The 27121-nt window shown below is 48.5% G+C and overlaps 1 protein-coding gene across 4 annotated transcripts in view; it reads left to right on the top strand.

The window, feature by feature from the left end:
• Rai1 (retinoic acid induced 1) overlaps positions 1-27121 on the top strand; it is a 96404-nt gene that overhangs the window by 37875 nt on the left and 31408 nt on the right. For 2 of the 4 annotated variants that reach the window (XM_052194414.1, XM_052194413.1), the window contains 3 exons: positions 1518-1723; positions 2632-2700; positions 2794-2929. The exons of the other annotated variants lie outside the window; for them this stretch is intronic. The gene's annotated coding sequence lies outside the window, so the exon portion shown is untranslated. The remainder of the gene's footprint in view (positions 1-1517; positions 1724-2631; positions 2701-2793; positions 2930-27121) is intronic. 4 annotated transcript variants of the gene reach the window in all.

Genomic DNA, 27121 nt, shown 5'->3' with positions numbered 1-27121 from the left:
TTCAAGGGGTGACTTCTGGGTCAGATCTTCACTTTGGGTTGGTGAAGAGCTATGGGGCTGAGTGGGCGTTGTGAACCCAGCTTTGATAGATGGCTAGTTGAGCTGCCCTGGGGGAATGGAATCCGGACACCATAGCTGGCTGGTAAAGCTGGGGAAGAGCTTCTCTCCCTAGAAACTGGATTCTTAGGGGAACAAAACTGGACTCTTTTGGGGTTAGGGAAATGGATTGTCTTTAGACTGTTCTGTGGCTGGGTCCAGGAATCTAAAGAGTTAACCTTCTCCCAGAAATCTGTCAGTCCCTAAACAACAGAGAAACATTGTCAGCCTCTCCATGCTAACAGCATGATACTGCCTGGCAGGAGCTGCAGATCCAGACCCTGCTTTCCCTATTCATGGCAGCAGCAGTCTCTGCCACTAGCTGGACAGGGTGCATGCTGGCTCCTTACTTAGGGACCTTGTCGGAGACAAAAGTCAGAGCTTGTGGATCAGGCAGCCAAGCTGTGGCTGTGTAGCTCATAGGAAAGAGGTTACAGGCCTGGGTCCTGGAAAGTGGGAAGAATGTCATTATGGGGCTGGGTTTAGGAAGAGCAACGAGACCTTTCTGACCCTCTGTCTTATCCACACCCCTACAGCTGAGGACCTGGGTCTTTTAGAGTGACTTTCTGACTCCCAGGATAGACTATGACATTTGGGAGTTGAGACAGCTTGGAGATAAGGGCTCTAAGAAATAGAGGTTCATTTTGCCAAGTTTGTTGCTGCCTAGTGTTCAACCCCAGGGCATAAGCACCTTGGAGAGTTGTGTGTGTGTGTGAAGGAGGGCTGGGGATACTGTGCAGAGAGGACTACCTACCCTGCCCTGGACATCACCTCCATTTCCTCTAGGCAGAAGCTATTCTCATAGAACCTCAGAGCCAGGCACACTGCAGACAATATTGTCTGGTATTTGGCTAGACAAACATAGGAGTGAATGATGATTAAGTGAGTCAGGGAGTGGAAGGGGATTAGCAGCAGCAGGTCATTTGTTAAAGGTATTTTTTTGACATATATATTATAACACAGTTTACAAAATACCCTGGAAAATCGAGAAAAACGGATTATTTAGTGTCTTGCAGGGCTTGCATGCCACTGTGCTTCTTCCCATATGTTGGCTTTGACAGCTGGTGATTTAAAGGCTTTCTTGAGGTCTCCATGTTTGAGGGGTGCTGATAACACCGGCCTTTTCCTGTTTTGTAACCAGCTCTTTGTAAACACAAGTGTTAATATCTTCAGGCTTTTCCAGTGAAGTGGATTTGGTATAATTTGCTTAATACTGCCCTTTGTTCCATATACTGGAACAAAATGATATAGTTGAGTGTATTTTATATAGAGAGCCTTTTCTGATGTTTAAAGGTGATTTCCTCAAAATGCTGCTGCTGCCACCACCGTGAAAGGCTCCAGCATGCCTGCAGTGGAAGAAAAAGGCTTCTCTAGCTTTCTTGGGCTAAGTAGGACACTGTTCTTCCTTCCCTACTGTCTAGAAACTTCTTCGTGTTGCAAAGAACCTTGGCAATGAGTCACTTGTCTGACCTCCCTCTTTTGACTCAAGAAGAGGAAACCAGAGCCCAGAGGGGAAGTGAGTCCCAAGGTCACATATCAAGAACCTGCTACTGATCTGGCATTTGGGTTATTGTATCTGGGAAGAGTCAATAGGCTGAGTTTTCCCATTTCATGGATGAGAGACCAGGTGAGGAGACCCATTCAACTTGTCCCTGCTGTCTATAGCTGGAGCAGTAGCAAATAGGCTCCTGACATCTTCTGTGTTGTGTACACTGCTGTGGCAATGGGTCTAGGGCTACTAACCCAGTCCCCAGCCTGAAGTTGGTTAACCCTCCCTCCACTTCTTACCCCTTTACCATCTCATTCTCCAAAGGGAAAAGCTGAAGGTTGGAAACAAGTGCATCAGGAGAGGTGGGGCTGTAAAAATCAGGCCTGGGGGTGGGGGGTGGGGGGGGCGGTCATTCTTCCCTCTACTGCAGCTTCAAAGTTCAGAGACCCAGCTATGGTCTGTCAGGAGCTGGGAAGGTATAAGCATCTATCAGATGTACTGCGTCTGGGATGGAGATCAGTTAAGTCTATTTAGGATTCTTCTGATCTGAAATTGACTATGGAAACCTGGGGTGAAAGGAAAGAAAAGAAACAGATGAGAGAGTGATTCCAAAATGGGGGAAGCTTGGAAGGAAGAGAATGGAGGAAGGAAAAAAAAGAAATGGGATAGACAGGATTTTAGGTCAAATACAGGACGTAAAGAGAAGGCCCTGTGGACCTCATCAGGTACTCAGAAGCCTGGGTGTACTGCTTCCAGTGGGAATGTCAGGCCAGCTGGTGCTGGGCACCGTGGGTGGCTGGCTGTACAGGGCTGTGTGCTGCTCTGTTACCTTCTCCATAGGGAACAGGGCATAGGGAGGCTACTGTCTAGGCCCTGTCAGGGAACAACAGAGAGGCCACTAGCCTGGGTGCTATATGCTTCCATGTGGTTTAAGTCCTTCTGACCCCAAACATGTTGCACCAAGCCCTAGACACCCTTGTAGCAGGCAACTGTGGCTTCTGATACCCCACCCAAGAAAAGGGCCTTTTTTGTCTCTTCGTTGCCAGCACTTCATCCCTGAAGGTTGAAACTGTGCTGAATATGGACATATGGACATTTGTGTGAGATGTGTGCAGGTGAGTGCTTGTCTGTGTGCCATGTTTTGGGGTATGCCCATGTGTGTGCCTCTAATCCTCCTTCTCCCTTATTTATTTTTTTTTTTGAAACAGGAATCTTACTATGTAGATATCTGGCCTCCAACTTGTGACCCCTCTGCCTCCACATGCATATTCCTCTGTCTAGACACACATGCCTCTATGTTCTCCTGTGGGTGCCCTTCATGTGGATGCATGCACATCTCTGCAGGTATGTGTTGGGGATGGGATGTAAGCTTGTATACATGTATGGCTGTGAGCATATAATAACCTCCTCATGGCCTTGAGGAGACCCAGGAGGCAGGCTCTGTGCAGTTCTCAAGGTTGTAGATGGTAGGTAAACGTGAAGTATTGCCCTTTGCTGAGAGAGATACACTGGGAAAACAAAAAGAAAGAAAATCCTTTCCTTGTGTCTTCCTTGTGGTCTCCAAGGAGATCAGCCTGTGAAATGATCCGCACGTTAATTAAAAACGATTATATCCTGATTGAGCTGTTTTTGCTCAAGCCCCAGCCAGGAAGAGGCTGAGGCTGCACAGGGGTCTGGATAAACAGGGTCCAGCCATAGACTCAGGACACAGGTTTGGAGGGCTATGGCCGGTATTGGGGATACATGCCCAATTAGAGCTCCCTGATGTGATGCCCTTGAGGTCTAAGGTACTACACGACACCCATCAGAATGCGAGGGAGCTCTATTTATTTATATGGTAAATGTATAACTCTGCATGTTGGTGTGTGTGTTTAGTGTTATAGAAGACTGATACTGCTTCATGCAGCCAGATGTTGGGAACTCAGTTCTCTGGCCTCAGGACCCCACCTGTTTTCTTATTTTTTAGCTGCCCCCAGACTCCCATTTTTTGAGCTTCTACTTCTACAGAAGCTTGGGGAAGCTAGGGCTAAGAGAGTCTTCTCATTCTCCATGTCACTAAGTTCCTTCCTTTCTTAGGTCCTATCTACAGAGCATAAGCTGTGTTGTTCCTTCACTTGGGGGATTTGACAGCTCACTACCTAGATGGTCTTCATCTGGCTTGCATCATTTCTATCTGCCCCTACTGTCCTGTGTTAGCTGATAATCTGTAGCAGACCAGACCTAAGTGCCATTAGGGCTTGCAGGCCCTGCAGCCACACTTGGGATACACATGCTAAGATTTCTCTAGGAAAGCCCAGGCCTGGCATTGCTCTGCTCTGCTTGGTTATCTCTCCTGTTAACCCAAGGAGTGTTCTGGTAGAGAGTTGCAGTCACAAGCATCCAATGATAGACATTCCCGTAAACCTGCTCACCTCAGCATCTGGGAGACCTGCCTACCACTGCACCTCTTCCTACTCCCACACACTAATTGGCTGCCTCTGCCCCAGGCTTGCCCCGATTCTATGAAAGGGAGAGACTCAGATCCAAAAGAATTGAAGGTCACTGCCCCAAAGTAGCTGAGCCTTATTTTCCCTTTGGTGCAACAGTGATGGTAGCTTTTCCTGGCAAGTCAGTCAGGAAGAGAGGTAGGGGTTGTTTAAGTGCCTGACAGCCCTGGATGCAAAAGGACTCATCTGTACATCTCTACATCCAGGACAAATGTATGCTGCCATGGGAGAGGAGTTAAGCTTGCTGACTATTAGGAGAAAGATAAAATGTAATCCTTTAGGGTTTTTTAGGAGACTGCCTTGGGTGCAGGTAACTCATCTCAGTATGAGCCTCTTGGGGAGCTAATGTGCTCACTGGAGCCACCTAAGGTTATCTCATTAAAAGTGGAATGTTTGGGAAAAGCAGTGGGATACTCCTGCTGGGCTGGGTCCCAATGAGATTTGTTAGATCTGACCTCACATTCTTAGGGGGAGCTTTACAAGGGGGAGCTGTGTAAGTCAGAAGCAGTACTCTGAGGATGAGAGGGGCAGGTAGGATGGGAGGTCAGCTTCCACTTGCTCCAAAGGGCAGAACTGGGAGGGAAGAAGACAGGTGTCCACTCACCCAACAAAAGCCCTTGGTACCCATATAAACAGAGTGGCCTTGCCTTGCCCCAGTTACACCTGCAAGCTGCCACCTCTCAGGAGCAGTTTTAGCTGAGTTCCCACCTCTTGTCTTCCTTCTGCCCATAATGCTACTTCCCCCACAGCTACAGGTCAAGGCATGGGCAGCCTGTTTAAAATGCTAACCTGTTACTTTGTTTCATCAGGCAGGTCTGAAGGGACCCATGCTTGCATAAAGCCAGTCCAAGCTGGCAGTGCAGGTAAGGCCATAAGGGCCAGCTTGTCTTCCTGGAGATGTAACCAGAGTACCTGTCACCCACTTTCTCAGGATCCAAAATCTAGATATTTCTGTGACACATTCTGTTCAAAATCATATAATATCAACTGTTGCAGTAACTGCTTATGGATCAGATATGGACCCTAGACCACCATTTTCTGCCTAATTAAATCACTGTTTCCACTAGGTCACTATGTTGCTATGTAGTACAGGTTTAGTGTGGAAGGCATTCTCTCAGGAAGCTCCCTGGTTCAATGAGACCCTAGCAGGGCTGGGTCAGAGGAGATGTAGTAACCTGGGAAAGGCATGTAGAAATAGAAAACACAAAATGGGGCTTTTTTCCCCCTGAGGTTCAGTAAGGCAAAAGCAGAATTAGAGTCATTCTGCCATGTTTGCGCTGGCCATATAGGCTAACTTATGGTCTAGGCTTCAGCCAGAGCCCAAGTGGCCAGGAAAATTTATGGGGGAGGCCATCTTGGAGGTTAGAGTGTAGAATAGAGGTGCTTCATGGGGAGTGGTGGTATCCATATCAGTCTGAACTGTACTTGTGGCTGTGAAGCTATATTGCCGACAGCCCATATGTCTGTCTAGGAGGCCCTGCCCTAGCAGGCCTGGCAGGTGTCCCAGAGGAAGGGGACTCAGCACAGTATTCTTTGCCAGAGAAGGAGCATTGGCAGTTCCATATTCTCCACAGTGTGCTTGAGGCCTATGATTGTAAGACAAGGAGTGTGTGTGGATATGAGCAGCTGTAGATCAGAGTGGGCACAGAGCAAGCCCAGGTAGGATCTGCAGCTGACAAGGCACTGGGCTATGACTGCTATGAAACACATTACTTGGAAGGCACTGGGAAAGAAGGGCTCACTAGGCAGAACATGACTAGCTCAGAGGTAGAAGCACTGAGGAGTCAAGGGAGATTGGCAAGTCCACACCTGTTTCCAAGGATATGGACAGCCCATTCATCTTCTCAATACCCTTGTGTCCCTTTCCTGTTGGGGTTGCTGTACAGACCTCCTGGCTGAGCACAGCCAGAGGGATGCAAGGCCTGACCTATTCCCTAGTCACTTGCCTGAACCAGAATTGCTGGCCTGCCATTCTTTATACCAAGGAGCCCCAAGATCTTACAGGGAAAAGATGTGGCAGTCCTGGAGACCATAATCAAAACCCAGTAGATTACAGTACTAGATAAGAAGGATTAGGATTCAGATTGAGGTATATAGCACCAGAACCTGGGTAAAGCCTGCTGGGTACCAGGCCTCAGCCTTTCTTACTTTCTTCAGACTTTCTGTCAGTAGAATGTTCCTTCACCTCCAATTTGCAGACACTGAGGTGTGCAGAGATCATGTGTTTCTGTCTGGAAGCACTCTGAAAGTAGCCCCACCCTCCACCCCCATGGCTGGAATGGACTCCTAGGATATTGAGTGGGGTAGAGTAGTAGGGGAAAAGGCCCTTCTTCTGCTGAACTCCCTGTGAGTATATACAAAGACTGAACCCAGACTTGCAGCAGGCCTGAACCAGGAGTAGGTCTGAGCAAGGTAGAGCTTCCTAGGACCCTCCTGTCTTAGGGCCCTAAAGAGATGGACACTGATCATAGGTCACTCTGTGACTGCAGAGTAATCTACTCTGGGCCATGCTCTGAGTTGCCATTCCTGTATTTTCTGCTGTGCAATACAAACATAACCTCTCTGGGCATTGAATCTGTAAAGGGCTCCTTTTTCTCCTACTGTTCATTGTAACATTGGCTGGGGAGGGCAGGTAAATCTCAGAGAAGGGGTTAACCCTTCATGCCCCTCTCCAGTGATTCCCAAAGAGACCTGCTGAGCCCATTTTTATGGGGGGGGGGCTTTTACAACACTGGTCACCTACTGAAGGTGGGCTCTTGTCACACCACATTTGACAGCACAGCATACAGAACCCTCGTGGTTGACAGCCTCTGCCAAGGAAAGTTTGCTTTGTGTTTCCACAAGCCTACCCCGACACTGTCTCTCTGAAAAGACTTGCTTTTCTGTCCTTTGGGGATAGCCAAAGGACATCTTCAGATGGGCAGTGTTTGTCAAGCACAGGGCTTTAAAAAATACCATGTTTAACACAAAAATCTTCTTTGTGCTTTTCTTTTAAAAAGCCAGCTGGTTTCCAGGTATGGCACATGCCTCTAAGCACAGTGCTTGGGAGGCATAGGTAGGAGGGTCTTTATGAGTTCCAGGCCAGCCTGGTCTACATAGTGAGTCCCAAGCCTGCCAAAGCTACACAGTGAGACTGTGTCTTGAAAAACAAACAATGGAACAACAAAATAAATCACAGTTAACTAATGATAAAGTGTTTGGAAGGTATATCCAAGAATTCTCTCTTGGGATATTCCCTACCTCCAGCCAAAGAAAGGGTGCACAGGAAGGGAGCTGTGAGGGGTAGGCAATGGAAGCAGGCCTCAGGTGCTTGTGTAGTGTGTTCTTGCCTGTTGAGTACTTCTTTGGCAAGGCTGAATGTTAACACCAGTTGTCTCCTTCATATTCTGGATTGTGATTGCAGTTATTCAGATGGCCTCCCAGTGTCAGAGCACCAGCAATGGGGACTTCTGGTCCCACTTTTAGCAAACCAGAAATCTGGAGCTCAGTGAAATGAAGTGACATACCTGGGTCCCCGTTGAGCAGGACTGGAGACAGAATCCCGCCAGTCCAATGATCCATCTCATCTGAGACCCAGGGAAAGTGAGTCTTAAGGTGTACTTTCTTCTTGTGCATTTTCAAGAGCACTCTTTTAGTTAATATGCAGGAGAGACTTCCACATTCTTCTACATAACCTTTTGCTGAAGCGACATTGTACGATAAAAGGGTCCCAGGAGAGCCAGTGCAGTTTGGGCTAGGAAGGACAGAGAATATCGATGCAGTAGGCTGGGCTGCTCCCAGGAGCTAAGAGGCCTGGACAGACAGCTCTGTTGCTGCCAGCAAGGTGTGGCCCTGGCTCACTGCCATCTGAGACTTTAGGACCATATGTTCAATAACATCCATGTTTAACTTTGGATTTCTTTTCTATTTTTGGAGGGGATGCTTTTCCTAGCAAAGGAAGGTCAGGCATTGATAAAGTATGTCTCCTGAACAGGTCAGGGAGGGATGGAAAAGGATGGTGGAAGACAGGTGTCAAAGCTCTGTGTCCAGGCAAAAGCTAGCTAGTTGGGGGTCACGGCCTATGCTGAGGGCACAGTGGAGGGCATATTGAAGCAGTATTCACAGCCATCAGAGTGGGCTCTGGAGGTTCCAGTTAATTGAGGCTGGTTCTAAATTGGGAGGCTTAATAAATGGTAATTGTCCTCCTGTGACAGCAGACTAGAGCTACATAGTGTCATCCCAACAGATCAGGATTCATGCATGGCTTCTTTCCTTTTACTATTTGGGGGCTCTGAGAGTTGTCCCACAGAGGCCAGGTATCAGGAGCCCCTGGTGCAGGCCAGGGGGCAGGCCCCTCTGTGCATTTCCAGAGTAGAAGGATTGCAGTGTACCCATGTCTATGCTGAGAGTATTCCAGAAGCACATCTGAGGGTGGGGATGCTGACTATCCCCTGCTTAGCACCCTCTAGATCCCCTTCCCCAGCACTTCCCACAGGACATAGCTTTATGTGGTGCAGTGAGATCAGTGCTTGGCTGTGTGGACAAAGCCAGGCTTGCTTCTACCCAAGAGTACAGGACTGCCCAAAGAAAAGTAAACACTTCATCTTAGTGAGTGCATGCAGATAAGATACTAAATATACTGTTCTCACCTTTCTAATTTCCCAAACCCCAAAGTGCTGTGATTGAGCTTCTTAACAGTTGGCACTGAGCAGCTACAGGTTGCTAGTCTTGTTGATTTGCACTGTCTGTGGATTGAAAGAGTGCTTCAACTTCTTGGCATCCCCAGAATGTAAGACACCCTAGGAAAATCAGGAAAGGTTTATAGTGGGTATGAATATATCTTAGATGTGTATATAGGTGGTGGACACATTTTCATGCCTTTCTGAGCTAAGGTTCTAAAGGATGCTATGGTCCTGCTGTACATAGTATAGTTTTTATCATGCTGTGTGCATATAGGCAGTGGTTCTTAACAGTGAGGACATAGTGGAAGGGCCTCATCTTTACTATTTCTTCCTGCCCCACACCCTCTTACATTCCCGCCCCAGGCAAGATCCTTTAGCCCAGTGGTTCTTAACCTTCCTAACACTGTAACCCTTTCATATAGTTCCTCATGTTGTGGTGACCCCCAACCATAAAATATTGTTTTTTTTTTTTAATTTTTTAATTTTTTGGTTTTTTTGAGACAGGGTTTCTCTGTATTGCCCTGATTGTCCTGGAACTCACTCTGTAGACCAGGCTGGCCTTGAACTCAGAAATCTGCCTGCCTCTGCCTCCCAAGTGCTGGGATTAAAGGCATGGGGCCACCACTGCCCAGCCTCATAGAATTATTTTTGTTGCTACCTCATAACTAATTTTTCTACTGTTATGAGTCATAATATAAATATCTGATATGCAGGACATCTGATATGTAACCCCTGTGAAAGGGTTATTCACCCTCAAAGGAGTTGCAAACCACACATCTTAGTTTTTGGGACAAGAGGACGGAGCAGATGGCTGAGAGGTCTCCAGGAGCCAGAGAGACAAGGGGAGGGGGAGCCTGCACAGTCTCTTCCCAGGAGGTCTTGGAGGAAATGGGCCTCAGTTCCTCAGCATGTGAGCCAAGGCGGGAAGCTTTGCTGTGGTTCTTCCAGACAGGAGCTGGAAAGGTTCCAGAGCCATGATGTCTCTAGAGACAACATGGAGAGCATTTCTGGAGGAGGTAATTTCTGAAGATGAAATAGGGGGTACATTTGAAAGTGAAATGAGAATTCTTCTGGAGATAGATTCTTTTAAGTAAAGATGAGGAGGCTTTTCTGCATTCTGAGTATTGCCAAACATAACATTTCTGAGAATGGAGCCTTTCTAGAGATAAATTGTAGTGCCTCTTTGAGGGTGCTTCTGGAGTATTTCTGGAAACAATGGGATACTTTTAGATATGAGGTACTTTTGGAGGTAAAATGAGCATCTGGAGATGATGGGGCGTAGCACTTTGGGAAAGCTTCTTGGAGTAGAAATAGTTGTTAGGAGAGCAGTGACATTTCTGGAGATGGATCATACTTGGAGATGTTTCTAGAGATGGAACACTTTTGGAACTAAGGAATTCTGGAATTGGAGGGAAGCATTCCTGAAGAGGAAATGGGTGGTTCTTAGAGATGGCATTTTGGATCAAGGATAGTCATTTCTTGGAATGAGAGGGCAGAGCCAAACAGGCTGTTTGCAGAGAACCCCCTTTCCTTTCCTCATGCTCATGTTCTTTGGGGTAGGTCTGAGGTGCAGAGGTCAGTGCTACCTTTGTCTTCCTCTAGGCCTGCACAGGAACTCCCTAAAGGAAGAGCCATGCCCTCTAGGCCTACCCCATCTTAGTATGCGCCGGAGGCCTTCAGTCTCACCATGGCATTGCTAGTGTTGAATGCTCAGATCTTACTTATGTTGATTTTGTTAGAGCAGCTGAGGCTCCCTTTATGGCCTCTAGTCTTTCTTCACCCCAGCTTCTTGTGCCTTCAAGCACTCTGAGGCAGGAGGATGGGTGGGGACAACGAGATCCAACTTCTTTCCCTGGCTGTGGGGGTACCTGGCTACCTCTTCCAGTTCTAGACACCGAGCGATGCCTGTCCCCACGTGAGCTGGCCTGGAGCCCTGTAGTAATTATTTCTCTTCCTTAATTGAAATTTTAGCCTCAGTGAATATCCCTCAGAAGAGTGTGGAGGCAAAGACCCTGTACCTACCTCAGGTGCCCCTCCCTGCCTCAGAGGATGGTGGTGTAGGCTGCAGTCCCAGGGAGAAGGTATAGGAGGGTGGGCTCAGGACAGTTAAGGCAGACTACTAAGCATAGATTACACTTCTTAATCCCTGCTGGATTAGGAGATACTTAAAAAAAAACAGTCCCAAACTATCCAAGAAGTAATGGTGGGGTTGTGAGGAGTGAAGAATTGGGGTAGCCTGAGGATATAGGGACTCAGGAAAGCCTGTGCCTCCTTTTGACTGGGAGAAGTGTGGGATGAGACTCAGGTAGTGCCTGATAGCTGATGGCAACAGGCCCAGTTCTTGGCTCAGGGCTGAGTAAAGCATTGTGGGTAAGGTTGGGTTGGCTAGGGGTCTGTGAGAAACCCATTTCCTGACTGCTGCTGGGTGGAGAATGGCTTAGATGCTGTGTGGCTGCTCTCTTCCCTTTTCCCCCATCTTGTGTGGTCCCTATGCTGGACCTGTCTGCTGAGGGAGAGAACAGAGAACTCAAAGGAACACTGCTCCTGAAAAGGGACTTTTAAAAAAATGGGTGTGGTAGTGTATGCCTTTAATTCTAGCACTTCAGGAGGCAGAGACAGATGGATCCCTGTGAGTTCCAGACTAGCCTGTTCTATTTCGCTAGTTCCTAGCCAGCCAGGGCTACATAGTGAGACTGTTTCAAACAAAGCAATAAGAGCTTGCTGATCTTAGTGATATTTGTCTGGGCCCAGGAAAGCTGCTCTATGTAAGACCCTCGCCTCATCCACACTGGCCCCAGAACTTGCAGGAGTCCAGACAGCCTGAATCTCAGTTGTCTTCATCTGGGAAGTAGGTCAGGTTGGTAGGAGTTGTCAGAACTAAAATGACCTGCAAAATACCTAGGGCTGCAAGTCTGTTAACATGCGTCTGGTTCCTCTTAAACAGTATGAGCTGGGTGGGGCAGCCGCAGTTCTTTCAGAGAGTATCTGTCAGGTACCTAGGAAGTATCTGGATGTAATATCCTGATAAGGACTGCTCCACCCCAGCAGAGGGATGGTTTTGTGACAAGGAAAACCCAAGGCAGTTGGAGTGAAAACTGTGACAGCATGTGGGGGTGGGGATGCTTATTATGGGCCCACTGTGTCCCTTACACTAGGGCTATCACAGTAAGCTCCTGAAGTACAAGTCTGCTCAGCATGGCTTCTGGTGCTAGCTGCTTGCTCCTGGCATTGTTCACAGCCTGTCCTTATTGGGGTATGTGGCTATGGCTACCCCTAAGAGAGAGAAGGGACAGGGATGACTAGACAGGACAGGACATGTCTGCCCTCGGCACCTGAGGAAGTGAAGGCGGGTGCAAATGAAAATGGCTATCCCATTTGCAGTTCTTTACTTCATGACTCTGACAGGGTGAGGAAGAAGAGAGTGAAGACAGCAGTCTAAGCTGGCAGCTATGAGAGGGTTTTCTGAGTTGAAGCAAGGGCTACTGACTGGGTGGTTACACCTCTTGCCTAACAAGCTGGACTGCTTAACTGGTTGCAGCTCTAGAAAGCCATCTTATTACACATTCCAGCATCTGTTTCTCTTTTCTCTGTTGAGCTCTGCCTCTACTCCTTGAGAATGTTTAGGTTCTACGCCATCAACTTGACCTCAGAGGACTGCCTCTCCCTTGCACTAGCCAGGCTAGAGGCTGACTCAGTTGGTGATGACCGAAGGCTGCCAGGGGTGGGTCCAAGGCCCCAGCCCTACTGCCAGTCAGCTGCTAAAGCTTGGTTGTAGGCAGGGATGTGGCTGTGGGGCCCTCCCCAAGCATAGAACCACCAGCTGCGCTGACATGATTCACTAGTGCAGGCAGCTCTGTTTCCCATTGCAAAGCCTCCAGATGCTACAGCCCCACCCCTTGAGGAGGATCATAGACCAGACCCAACTCATGCCTGGGGAACAATCAGCGTCAAAGGTTAGTGTCTGAGTGAATGGCTAGTCACTGAACTAGGCCAGACCTTGTCCCTGGTACCCTGGACCTGGTCCCTACCCAGGAGAGCTTTTGAACATCCAGGGGAAGGTGCTGTGTGGGTTACACTGAACAGAATTCTGTGGCTCACGCTGCTCCATGGTCCAGGTCCTCTCTAAAGAGCACATTTGTCCTGCATAGGTTGTCTGCTTTTCCTGTCATCTAGAAACCCTTGTGTTTTAGGGCAGGCAGTTTGCTGCTTCCTCAGAAGTACTGTCCAGAGACACCTATTTAGCACCCTAACCCAGTTGTCTCTAAAAGTTGGGGATGGCATTCCCTGCTATGGCTCCCTACCTGTGCCAGCAGAAAACTGGCTTAGTCCTGGAGCTGCCCAGGTGAGAAGTGACACATTGTGCTGGGGGTTTGTGCAGGTACAGCACGTTCAGTAAGTGCCTCTGAGTTTGTGAAACCAGACTTAGAGAGTAAAAGAATTCTCCAGACCACAGAGCCACCTGAGATTTGAACTAGGTCTTAGAGCAGAATCCTATAAAAAGCTGTGCCTATTGGGACCAGGGAAGGAGGCCTGGTGGACAATGCTATTTTGTATTTATTTCTGACCTCTACCCTGTTGCCTACCCAGGCAGCAAACCCTGGGACAGATCCTGTCTTATTTTCTCTAGAACAAAGCAGGCTAAAGCTAAGGCTTCAGTGAGAGGAGGTAAAAGAAACCAAAGCATGCCTTTTGTTCCCAAGAAGGCATCAACGAATGGATTTGTCCTTAAACCTTAAGGGAGGCCCTCAGGGGCCACGAAGGGATAATGGAAGCAGAGATACTTGGGCTGTGATGCCACTCTCCCACTCCCACTTCCTTCAGAGCTTCAGGAGGTGGACACCATTTTAGTATTCAGCACACACTCATGCTCATATGTGCATACATGCATACATGTCTAGTCATATATGCATCCTGTGCTCCCAGTTCCCTATTAAACCAGGCCTGGAACATCTGACTAATGGGGGAGAGGGGATGGAGAAAGGATTAGGTGAGAGAAAATTCAATACTGGAGACTTTAGTTACCAGCTCCTAATGACTCACAGGCCAGGCTCAGCCACCTTCCTGAAGAGGAAGACGCACCACCCTCTGGACCCCTCCATCACCCCATTTATAAGTTGGGTCCTTCTTCCTTAGTTCTGAGGCAAAAAGAAGAATCAAGGACTTTTCAATAAGAGAACCCCCCTGGGTGGCTTTGATAGTTGCTTCTTTTTGTGGTGGTGAGGGGCATGCCCTGCCCTCTTGTCCTTGTCCTGCTCCACTCTGCCTTTGCTGCCTCCCCAGCAGCTGCATCTGGAACCGTCTGTGCCCAGGTCTCCACCTGGGCGAGCATGTTTCTCCAAAGCTCAAGTCTTTATTGTTCCTGCCCTTCCCTCCTAACACCCTTAGCTTAACAGAGGCCACAGGCAGCCTTGCACTCAGGAAAGCCAAAGAATCCCCAAGGCTTTTCTGAAAAGGCTTAGAGCTGGTTCTCTGTGCCAGGAAACAAAAGCACTCTGCCTACATCTGGGGTGTTGGGCCTGTGGGCCAGGGCCATGATCATGGCCACTGCTGCAGTGCCTGTGAGTGGGGAGTGAATGAAAGGCAGACTGCTTAAGGAGAGGGACAGAGAAAAGAAGGGAGATGCATACATCTATTTATCAGACGCTGCATATCTTAGGCAAGCACATTTTAGCTGTGTTGGCTTTTGGCAAGCTGGTCCTATCCTTTAATTTTCTAATAAAAAGGAATTACATTTTCTGAAAAGGCAGTAGCTAGCTTCATGTCATTGTCTCTTGTAGGGACTGTAATTCCTTTTTTTGTGTGTCTGCTAGCTCTAAGGTGGGCTCCTATGGTCACAGGTAATGAGAATGGCGTCAGCGAGTAGGGGATTGGGGCACAGAACAGATACCAGATGCACCCTAAGGCGTGGTCATGCCCTTCCCAACCTGGCCTATCCACTCCTAACTCAGGCCATCGCTCTAGGTACAAGGTCTAGGCCTGAGACTCACAGCAGAAACCTATACATGAAGAATGAATATATTTTTACTGCTGATGTCTAGGTATCCAGCAGGTTGCTTGGATGATGAAATATTGGTTGGAATTAATGAAGAAATGAATAAACGAATATCTTCATTCTTTAACTAACTGGATGTACTTACCCATTCTCCCTCCCCTCAAGTCCTAGAACTACATTTATTACAACTGCCAAAAATACTGTTGCCCTCCCTTCTTTAAACCATATATGTTGTTTTCCTTTTAAAGATAGTTTTTACATTTCTTTATTTTGTATGTGGTGGAGAAAGTATTTTCACTACAGTGAAAGTGGGAAGGTCAGAGGAGAATTTACTGGAATTAGTTTTCCTTTCTCCCATGTGAGTCTCAGGGATTAAACCCATGTCCATGGGCTTGAGGGAAAGCATCTTTGCCCTCTGAGCCATCTTGGGAGCCCATATACACTGTTTCCAGGGTTTCATTTATTTTTCCAGATTTACTTTATAAATGAATGTTTTGTATATGTATATGTATGTATATGTATATGTATATACAATGATGTGCATCTGTCTGGTTATAGCTCTGTCCAGCCAGGGCCATCAGTGGTACTGATTTGTGTATCCCTCTCCAGAGGGTTGTGTTTTTTGCTTTACATGTGCCCATCATTCCAAGTCCTAGGTTTAAACAAACTCAGGTTGACAGAACTCTGACCATAATGATCACTTACCAAACAGTAGCCTTGGTGATTTGGGAGCAGCCTTCCTTGTTCTGTGAACACTTCTAGGTCCTGAGCATCCTCATATCCCTGCTGTGTCCAAGTGTCTCATAATGAAGAAAACATGGATCCAGAAGGGTGAAGAAGCCACAGCAGCTCCCCATTGCTAGCCCCTGGCTCTACCAGGCCAGTTTGCACCAATAAAAAAACGGGGGGCCCACTAGGTGGTGGTGGAGCACACCTTTAATCCTAGCACTTGGCACTCAGGAGGCAGAGGCAGGCAGATCTCTTTGAGTTTGAGGCCAGCCTGGTCTATGGAGAGAGTTCTAGGACAGCCAGGACTACACAGAAAAACCCTGTCTTGAAAAAAAGGACAAAATTAATAATGATGATGATGATGATACTACTACTACTGCTGCTACTACTACTAATAATAATAAAGAAATGCTAGGATCCATAGGATATGGGGTTTCAGATTTCAGTGAATATGAATGTTTTCTTCAGGCTGCTTCTGATTAAGATGGAGTCAGCTTGAAGGCCACTGGAGTTCAGTCTATGGAAGTGTGCCCAGGGCAGGCTCCTGGGGTCTCTCTGAGCCAGTTTCTGGGTGGCCCAGGAGTCCAAATTGTTAGACTCCACTTAGATATGACTAGTCTTAGCAAGGAACTTGAACCAGTAGGGTCAGAATAGGGCCAAGGGCATGCAGGTGGGGCTTAGTTAGCTCTGAACCCATGGAGGCAGTGGGCAAGCTAGTGGGCTCTGGTAGGGCATTGTCTGTCTCCTGGCACCCTAGTAAGCTGTCCCTCTGAATTCTGTCTCTTCATAGATCTTTTTTAGAGTGTAAGTGTTTAGGGTTGGGAGACTTTGTAAGACAAAGAGAGGTACAGAACAGGTACTAGGGCCTACAACCCTAGTGATTTGGTGACCATGAACCTGCTCAAGGTCCTAAAGGTACCACCACTGCATCCCCTATCACCCTTGATGCTCAGCTGCTCTCCAGAAAAAAAAAAAAGTCTTGTCATAAAGAAAAGGAGAAAGAGGGAAGACAGGCTTTCGCAGCATCTCTTTGAGGGCTGGTGTCATTTTTCTGATCTGAGGAAGCATCTGTTCAGCTCTTCAGAGGGTGGGGGTTGCTTAGAGCTATGCAGCTTGGAGTATGCCTGCTTCTATCTTGGGGTGGGATGAGCTATGGGGTCCCTGCTTTCCCTTCCTCCCTCCCCCAGATTCTTGCTTGAAGTTTCTACAACTATTAAGTAGCCCCTGGCTGTCCCTGTCTCATCTAAAGATGGGGGCTTCCTAGGATAGTGTTAGAGTCTGCCCTTCAGTGTCATTTGGCAAAGACCCCGCCATGCATGAGTATTCACACATGGCTTTGTTTTTTAAAGATAGGGCTGCCAAACAAATTGTGTGTATTATGTGACAATTCATCCATTACCCTGTTTCTTATTAATTAAGGATAGTTATAACTGCCTCTCTGAGTGTTGATGGGGGAGCCAGGAGGGTCTCTAGCCCAGAGCGGCACTTTTGTTGGGGTGAACACACAATACTTCTGAGGGTTTCTAGAAGACATGGTGATGGCGCAAGGACCCAGGCATATCACCAAGCTCAGGCTGTCTGCCTGTCTCTTGTGTAGACAGTGAGTAGTCTTCCTGGAGTTAGAGGAACCGCCTCCAGCCCTGAGAGTGGCAGTAGGGGTGGATGCTGTGTCCAGTCCTACTTTAGGCAGAGCAGTACATGGATGGTAGAGGGGTGTCTTATCACACACGATCTGCATACAGAACTGAGGAGCCAGTAAGTGGACACAGTCCATAGGCACTGGGTGTAAGCAAGACTTCCTGAAGATGGCACTGCTCCAAGGAGTTTGGGGAGGTTCTTTTTTGTTTGTTTTTGTTTTTTTGTTTTGTGGTTCTGGTTCCAGGTCTTGTATGTATTAGGGAAGGAAGGGTGCTACACATAGCAAAAGGAACAACATGTGCAAACATTATGTACATAGGAGCAATGATGGTGGGTCACCCTTTAAGTGCTGAGTGTGAGCTGAGGGAGTGACATGGTCCTACAGTGACACCCCAGGGGCCTCTGCCTTCCTGTACTGTCAGGTATCCAGTGACAAAGACACCTCCAGGCCAGGGCTTTATTCTTGACCAGAAAATATCAACCAGGCTGGGATGTGCATCACAGCACCCTCCAGTGCCTGTTAGGCTTTCTCCTCAATTTTACTGCACCCAACTCCCAAGATTCCTGGTGAGAAAGAGGCTGAACAGAGCCCAGAGTCTGCCTGTCAGCAGAGTTGATCCTGCCAGCTGCCCAGCTGCCTCCAGGGACAACCTCCCAAGTGCTGGGATTAAAGGAGTGTACCGCCTCACCTGGCCTTACTTTGGTTTTGAGACATGTTCTCTCTGGGAGCCAGGGTCTCCTCATTGGGTTGGGCCAGCACTGTGTGTCCCCACTTCTTCAGTCCTAGAACTGATTATAAACTCTCCTGGCTCCTCATGTGGATGTTGGAGATCAAACTCTGGTCTTCATGCTTTCATGAGAAGCACTTTGCTGACTGAACAACCCCCACCCCCCCCAACCCCCACCCCTACCCCTTCTCAGACTATTAAGTCTACCACTTGGAAAATAAAATAAGGTATTTGTGACCTTGACACATTTGAGCCGTCAGCCTCCAGCAGGTTTTTTACCTCCCTTTACCATGTCTGGGTCCAGATTTAAGTTGGAGATACTCTTGAAGACTTGGAAATTGGAGAAAAGTTCTTGATCTTCTGCCAAAACATAAGCTTGCGTATATACACAACTTTTCATTTGATCTCGGGAAATCATCACACCTAGGCTGGGTGTTGAAAGGCAGGGAAACCTGTGTGTGGAAAGGCCACCGTGCTGATAAGAAGCTGGGACCAAAGAAGTTTATGGATGTACGTGTTGCACACTGGCTTCTGTGCAAGCCTGGCACCTGGGGTGTTTTGTACAAAACCATGTGGCATACCTCTGGGTATCATCTTTCCTTCCCCTTTTCTATAACAACTCAGGCTCGTGACACTGATGAAGTTATTAAAACTATGAATACTCCAGTGAAGAACAGACCTACAAATTACAGGGTGAAGGGTCACCCTGTCCATTAGGCTCATAAGGACTGTCCCCATCTTGCTGAGGAACAAGGGAACCTGGGGCAGATTGCTCTGGACTTAGATGCAGGGCCAGCTGCTGCCTGTTTTTTCAGGTGGAGACAGCTGGAGGAGTGTGGGGCATGGCCTAGGCTGGCTCTGCCTTGTCAGGCACAGAGAAGGCTTGGTCCGGCTGGGAAACATTCCCCACCCGTACAGGCAGGTGTGCAGGGGGGCAGAGAGCACCTGAAGCCAGTATAGCACTGGGTGTCTGCAGCAAAGCTGCCCTGGCCACAGTGCCTCAGCCTTGACCTGTCTGCCTTCAGGAGGTTCAGGTCCTGCCCATGCTCCTCTCTCTGAGGCTTTTCCAGGCAGTGGGACCCTAGGCAGAGTCCTTTTGCAGCAGACTGTGTGGCCAACATGAGGACTGTCTCCAACAGCAACCTCTGCCATGTGCAGCTAAGCAGGGGAAGTTGGACTTGCAAGTTGGCTCCGTGGAGCCTGTAATCAGCCCTGCAAGGCCCCTGCTGTGGGCACCCTTAAGTGCTGCTTCCGGAGCCTACTTGAGATACACCTGCTTGTACTCAGAAGAGAAGCAGCAATCCGCCAAAACAACCCCAGGTGCTGGCAGGAGGGGCCAGGACTCCGATTCCCTTCTCGTGGACCAACATTGTGTGAGGTCCAGTGCAAGCTTCCTCAAGTTTTAGTATCCTTGGAGATGCATGGCCCCAGGGCTTCCCCTCTCCCGGCCTCTGATGCCATCGTTGGGAGAGGAATGAGCTCCTGACTCCTTCCTAAGCCTCCTCCTTCACTGTGCCCTCATCTCTTTCTTTCCAGAGACATTATAAATCAAACGGCTTAGAACGTAAGGCATCAAAAATTCTGAAACCTTCATCTATTATTAACGCTGACAGTAAATTCCCCCTTCGAGCATTTTACATAGCAACTGTTACCAAGACTCACGGGTAGAGCTGCACTCAACCACCAAATCCTGGAGGCTCTGGGCGGATGGCTGGGCCAGCCAGTTTCTGGGCCATACTTGTTGGCCACCTGAGCACCTGCTAGCCTCTCCAGCTGCTGGTGGGGAAGTATCTCTTAGCTAAGGAAACAGCTGACATCCTGCTGAAAGAGGGTCCCAGCTGCTTTTGCTGATCCCTGCTAGAAGATCCTCGCAGACCCCAGCTCCAGGACAGAGAAAAGGCCCCTGAGGCTTTCGGAGGCCATGCCTGGGGTAGGGATGGGGTCTGAGAGGGAAGACAGGAAAAGGCTTCATAGATGCTAAGGGTTGTGCAGATGTTGTTTACAGGCTCACCCACCTGTCAGCTAGACTTTCATGAGTGACTGTTTGTCTGCAGGCAGTATCTAAGCACCAGGGATTTAAAACAAAGACAAAAGACCTAGTCCCTGTCGAATCTGGTTTGGTAGGAGACAGTGGTGTCAAGCTCTGATTGCAGTGGAGTACAAGAATCAGTGTGTGTACCTGGAACCCACTCAGGGAAGAGGGACAGGCAGAAAAGGGTGGGGTGGAGGGGGGCAGGTGCCCAGGGTTTGAAAGGATGAATAGGATCTGTGGATTTTCAACATAATTGGCATATGCTCAGGTTCTGGAGCAAGCATTAGCCTAAAATTATTTGTATTGCAGATGTATCTATTGAAGAAGGAGCTAGAAGAGAAAGCAGGAGAGATTGTTAGGACTTAGAATGTAAAGCAAATGGTGTTCATTAGGTAGGCCTGGAGCTGTGGGAGGAGAGGTGGGGGACATCGTACTAGCTTGTTACTTTCCTTGTACAGATGAGGAGAGAAGGATCTACAAAAGTTTAGTTATGCCCCTGCTACAGGCCAGCCTGAGTTGGGTAGAGTAGTGCAGCTTTGGTCTTAGTTCTGATAAAGGCCTGGACCGTGTGGGCCTTTTCTGGAGCAGAATGGCCAACTAAGGAGGACCTGTCAGAAAACAGAACAGGGCCTTGGGAGATAGCTGGGAATAAAGTGCTTACCATGCAATAAGACAAGCTGGCAAGATGGTGCATACTTGTAATCTCAATGCTGAGGAGTTGGAGACATTTGGCTCCCTGGAGTGCTCTGTTGAGGCGGCCTAGCTGAATCAATGAGCTCCGAGTTCAGTCTCAAAGCTTAAGGCTGAGAGTAATGGAGATAGACATCTGACACCAACCTCTGGCCTCTACATACAACTCTCCCCTCTCCCCCCAGCAGAAACAAACCCAAACAGGACTTCCGCGAAGCTATGGGGTCAGTGTTATATAGTAACAAATAAAATAGGTGGTAATTGCAGAAATGTCAGCAAATGGAAATCCCAGGAAAATGGGCTTTCTGGTGGCCTTTCCTTTCCTCTAGTGCCAAGTCACACTGGGTCACAGCCAGGATGGGGCAAGATGTTTGTTTTAAGACAGGAATGGTATTCTGAGTAACACAGCTTTTGGCAAACTGTACTCTGGGGTATACAGGGATACAGGGGCCTTCCTCCAAAAGATAAATGAAGAAAAATAGGCCACCAAAGGGCAAGTAGACAGTGCTGACGTCTCTCCTGTTTCTAAGGATGAGAGCTGGGTTTTTAATGTTTACCTCCACCACATTCTGTACCTAGCACTGCTCTGCATGCATCGTATGGTTAAGCAAGCGGGTTTAGAGATGCGCTGAGCTGTGAGTGCTGGCCCTGGATGTTTTGGGGTGTGGGGGGGTCTTTCTGGAGTAGGTGGGCAGTAGTAGGAGGGAATTGAGTGCATAACCTCAGTTCACTCACCTACAGAATTGGCTTATAGCACATTTCTGCAGTCTCAGAATTTTTGAGGCAGAGGCAAGAGGCCTCAGTTATGTAGTGAATTCAAGAGCAGTCTGGCTCACATGACATACTATCGTGTTCCCCACACCTGTCAGGCCAGGGCTGCAGGCTTGTGTTCTACAGTGTTACAGCAGGGAGGACAAATGGCCAGGCAGTTGTAGCTGAACATTGAGTTATCATGGTAGAAGGCAGATAGGGAGGAATCAGTGACCTGGAGAGGGCTTGGCCTTTAGGGCCAGAGACACCACAGCTTACTGTCTCTCTGCCTTCTTAAAGACTCCCAGTATCAAGGTGTGGCCAGCTGAGTTCTGGGCAGCTATTGTTTGCCTGCTTTTGGAGAGGACCCAGCCCCACCCAGCATCGTGGGGGATATAGCATGCGGCTATGTGACTTTGGTTTTCTTAGCTCTCATCTGGTCTCTTAGCTCTCTTAAGCCCTCTGCAGACATCTAAAGTTATAATTGATATTAGACCCCCAACACACAAAGCCCTCACCAGAAGGGTCCTACTCCCTATCTGGCGCCAGCTGCTCAGCGATGGCATGAGTGCCTCTGGCATGTAGTAAGGGCCTGGTACACAAACACTGCCTTTGGCCTCTCCTCATCAGCCCAGGGTGATGCATAGCAGGTATTTCAGCAATTTCTTGGTTTTCTGTGTACTCATCAGATTCTGCCTCTGGAACTCAAACCACATTGGTTTGATTTTTGTGAGCATCTACCATGCGCTAGTGGATGGGTGATATGACAGAAGCAGGAACTTGCCTGGAAGAAGCTACTGCTGCTAAGGATAAGGTTTCAGGGAGGGAATCCAGTGTGACCTGAGAAGAGATGATCCTTGTGTGGATTGACAATCCATGGACAATGTGCCAGGCAAATGGAGAGGGTGGAGCATCCTAGCATTGGATGCCCAGTGTGTGCAGAGGCTGGGGATGCAGAAAGCTTCTTAAAGGATCTTACAGTGGGCACTGTGGTTGGAGAGAGCTTTGTGCTCTGAGCTTGGAACTTCTGAGTGAACACCATCAGCAGACAGTCTCCAGTCAGAGCACTTGGTACTGCTCAGGCTGTAGAGGGAACATTTACCTCTTCTTTGGGCCAGCATGTTCCTCCTATGTGCTCTGATTAGACAGGTGGCGTCCTGCCCTTAGAGTTCCCAACAAGCTGTAGAGCCATGGGTGGGGCCTAGTGGCCGAGTGCTTAGTATGTATGAGGCCCTAGGTATTATCTCTTACCACAAGCTACTAAATGCCACAAGGCAGGAAATTTGAGAATAGAGAGCTGTAGAGATGGGCCGGGAGTGGATATGGATGGAAAGTGGCTGCTCACAATTGGCCTAGTCTTCCCAGAGACCCCCTTCCATCTTGACCAAGATTTTTATAGATGGTTAGTTCTTCTCTTTTTTGTTTTTAAGGCCTAGAGAGAGGAGTCAGTCATAGGAAGTAGCTTTGGGAAATAAAAGGATGCAGGTTGACGGTGGGAATAAGGAGGAATCGTGTGTGCTTGAGAGGCCAAAGTAGCTCTGCAGCATGTGCAGAAGAGGAAAGGTAAGTGACCTGCTTCCAACACGGCATTGGCTGGCCTAGAGACTTCCATGTGACTTAAAGAGGATGTCCTCTCTTCAGGCAGTAGGAAAGCTGCCAGCATAGCTTTCAGGTGTGACTTTGAATGAGTGGCTCACACTCTCTCTGAGCTTGTGAATTTTGTGGTAGTACTGTGACCGTGGCAGGTCATGGTTGCTCCATGGGGAGGAAGGGTACATGGAAACACATTTAGGAGAGCTACGAGACCCCAGAGCATACCGGTCTCAAGCCCCTCTCTCCCTTTCCTGTCTACCTTCTATGGCTGTGGGCTGCTCTGATGGCTAGTAGAAGTAAGTGATGAGAGCCTCCTCACAGACCAAGTCTGTGGGATGTGGGCTTCAAGGTTGGTATAAAGTTGGGGTGCCTCCTTTTTCTTTTTTTTTTGGTTTTTTGAGACAGGGTTTCTCTGTGTTGTCCTGGCTGTCCTGGATCTCACTCTGTAGTCCAGGCTGGCCTTGAACTCAGAAATCCTCCTGCCTCTGCCTCCCAAGTGCTGGGATTTAAAGGCATGCACCACCACTGCCCAACATATATGTCCTCCATTGAAAGCCTTTTTTTTTTTTAAATGGGAAAAACACATTCCCAGGGATTCCAAGTCACATGACCTGGAACAGTTTGACCAATGACACTGTTTCCTGTGTTCCCAGGTCATTTTCTGAGTCACCTCCCTCCTCTAAGCAATGGGAGACCCGTCTGTCAGAGAAAAAGACTGCTTAGGAGCTGCCCTGGACCACCCAGAATGAGCTGCAGAAATGACAGGCACACCAGGTGCCGACTGTGGACTTGGCCCTGGCACTGGGAAGAGCTGGCTCAGGCCTGACCCACAAGTTCAGTCAGCCTCTGCCCAGACGAGCCAGAGGCCAGGAGTGGATATGGATGGAAAGTGGCTGCTCACAATTGGCCTAGTCTTCCCAGAGACCCCCTTCCATCTTGACCAAGATTCTTATAGATGGTCAGTTCTTCTCTTTTTTGTTTTTAAGGAAACTAGAGGGATGAGGGTATGGCTAATTGTGAAGCACCTATATTTTGGAGGCTTTGGGTTTGAACTATCAAAAACTAGAAATTATGTCATAGTTACTGTTTTGACTGGCTTCCCCCCAGTCCCATGTCTAGGTGACCCAAATACAGGGGTCCTTAGATACCTGCCCCCAAAAGGGCAGTCTGACAGGCAGTGTCTAGGAGGCTGAAAGGGATATGGGAGAAATGCATCTTTGTTGTAGACCCATGTGGGCTCTTTATGTAAATGGTGTCAGTGCCTAACAGGAAAGAGAAAAATGAGAGAAAAATGAGGCTTTGATGTGAGCCTGAGCATCGTTGTCAGACCTGTCCAGTGTCTCTCAGGCTTCAGGGTGGCCTGCTTCTATTAAGGAGCTGTCAGCTGTTCTCAGGCCCCAGGCCCAGGGGGCTCTCAGGGTACGGGTGGTCCAAAGCTGACTATAAAATGCTATATGAGTGTGGGGGCTGTGCTGGGGATGTCAGCCTAGACTGGTCACACAGTGGACCTGGATTCCCTGACACCAGAGCTGTGGGCCACCCTAGTAGATGCCAGGGAACAAAGGGGAGATGGAGACAGGTAAAGACCAGCTGGCTAGGCAGCACGGCATAGCATACAATGGGACACGCTTCCTTCCCCTAGCAGGTACAAGAAAAGATCCTGCTGTTCCACAGGCCTGTATAGTGCAGGATACCTCATGGAGAGGGCCTGGGTGCCAAGGGACATTCTGGATGAACAAAGAATGAATGAGGACAGATCACCCAAGGCTAAAACTGGCTCAGTGTGCTCTTAGTCTTGAAGGATACATGATGCCTATGTACGTGGTATCTATGGCAACATTCTATTAGCCAGAATTTGGTTACACCAGCTCTTATCCCCATTCATTCTAGAAAACACAGAATTGCTGGTTTTTTTAGAAATCTTGCTGGAAAAATATGAAAAAAAAAATAGCATTTACCTCCAACCTCTTAGATGAAAAGACAGTGATGTCAACTTTTTGGGTCACAAAATTGGGGTTGTGTTGAATGCCTGCTTCTATGCTTTATTCATTGTATATCAGACCCTTAACATTTAATCTGTAACAAGAAAAGCTCTATGGAAGCAGTGGGCTGGGATTTGGAGGATCTGCAGTGCTGTGTGATCTTTCAGGATCAGTTGATTTCTCTGAGCCTTGTTTCTTGTCTGTGCAGGGACAGAGAGCAACGGTTGTTTCTCAGGCTCTGCACAGGGATATGGATGTTGCTTGTCTCAAGATACCTAATTATTACAGCTTTGCCCTCCTCAGATGAAAGAAAGCCTGGTGATGTTTGTGCCAGGGCAGGCACTGGACAACACTTCCTCGGTATGAAGTTAGTGGGATGTGAGGACCTGGCTGGCGCTGCCTCCAATAAGCACTTGCCCACCTCTTGGCCAAGGACTTAGCATCTCTGAACCCTAGCCCCGACAGAGCCTCAGAGTCTAGTGGTTGTTTGCTAGTTACCTGATGGAAGCAGGGTGCTTCACAGCCAGTAACTGCTCGGAGAGAGGAGTATCGTGTTACTGTCTGGATGATGCTGGGGCCTGGCAGTAACCTTGGTCCTACTGCAATGCTCATCATGACTTCAGGAACCTCAGGGCACTTCCCAGCTGTATCACAACCGTTCCTCACCAAGTCAGCTGCCCAGGACCCATATTCAGAAATATCCACCCAGTACATGGTATAGCTCTGCCATCGCTCATGATCTTAGTGTTTTCAGCAAGGACCTCACACATCACAGTGCTTCCCTGACTCTAGGCAGCAGAATTGCATGAAGTTCCCACAGCTGTATCTGCCTGGTACCCTGTGCAGTGGAGAACTCTGCTCTGAGGTCAGGTGCTTACCAGGGTCACATGGGATAAGGGTCTGGTTGGCCATTACAGACTCTTGGTCACACATTGTGAGGAGACATGGGATGAGAGAGTTGAAATTGAGTCTTGGGATGGACATAAGAAAAGGAGGTACACATAATAGGGATACCACCTCCTAGTCTTCTGGGTAGTTCCAGGCAGCTAGGTTAGGCAAGATATCTTGGTACTCGTCCATGAGAGAGAGATGGAAGAACACGGTCAGGCCACCTAGTATTCCAAAGGCTGGCTAATGGTGCTCAGCGATGTGAGGAGAAGTGAAAGGTGTGTCAGAGGGCAGCACACATAGGGCAGGTCACAGGCAGCTCAGCAGGAAAGGATTAAAGGAAGCTGGCAGGATGGCTTTCCCTCTACACAAGCCAGCGCCTGGAGCAGAGCTGCCTTTCCTACCCGGCCACTCCAGGACTGAGGCAACTGAGCCTCAGAGGAGAAGTGGGCAGGTGACTCTCTTCCTAAAGGAGGAGACAAAACAGGCCTCTGCCTTTTTAATATTCCAATCAACGTTTAGGGGCTGGCTCTGGTCAAATGTGACCCTGCTTTTTTTCTCAATTGTGTCCCAATGTGGTACACCAGGAGACTGTTGTTGAGAGGTGTAGACATTGAGGACTGAGGGTCACAGGGACAGTCTAGGGCATATAGAAAGCTAGCAGTTGGTGGGGGGCATAGGATATGAGTCTGCAGACCTGTCCTAGGGGTCTAGGTGAGGCAAAGAAGGGAAGAACTGATTCCAGTAAGGAAACTGGGAAAAGATGAGGCCTGGTGTCTTCAAGTACGGAGCGGCTGCAGTCCAGTCAGTCCTAGGGCTAGAGCTGCAGTACACGAAGGGCAGCAGATGAAGGGACAGGAAGCCATGGGAAAGTTTGTAGCAATAAAGCCCTTGTGAATAGAGCTGCTGTGGGGTTGCAGGGACAGGCTAGAGACCTGGAGAGCCCTCTGACTTGTAGGTACAGTATCTGTGGTGGCTGGGCCTGTGGTATGCTCTATACTGTGGAGTGAGGTTGGAGAGACCTTGGTGAAGTGGTTATGGGGGAATCGATGGAGTTGTGAAGGCTTGAGAGTCAAGGATACACTAGATCTCAATCAGAAGCTTCAGAGAACCAGAAGGAAGATGCAGTTGGAGGTCTTTTTTCCTAAGAAGGGGGCCTATGTTCTGGAAACAAATATAGTCGCTCAGAGAGGCCAAAATAAGGAACAGAAGCCTGGTGGTAGTGGCGGCGCACGCCTGTAATCCCAGTACTCTGGGAGGCAGAAGCAGGTGGATTTCTGAGTTCCAGGCCATCCTGGTCTACAGAGTGAGTCCAGGACAGCCAAGGCTATACAGAGAAATCCTGTTTCGAAAAAATCAAATCCAAA

This window comes from Apodemus sylvaticus, chromosome 10 (assembly GCF_947179515.1).
Source record: "Apodemus sylvaticus chromosome 10, mApoSyl1.1, whole genome shotgun sequence".
In the NCBI taxonomy this organism is placed as follows: domain Eukaryota; kingdom Metazoa; phylum Chordata; class Mammalia; order Rodentia; family Muridae; genus Apodemus; species Apodemus sylvaticus.
Note: the sequence above shows the minus strand (reverse complement) of the source record. Positions and strands in the feature narration are given on the sequence as shown.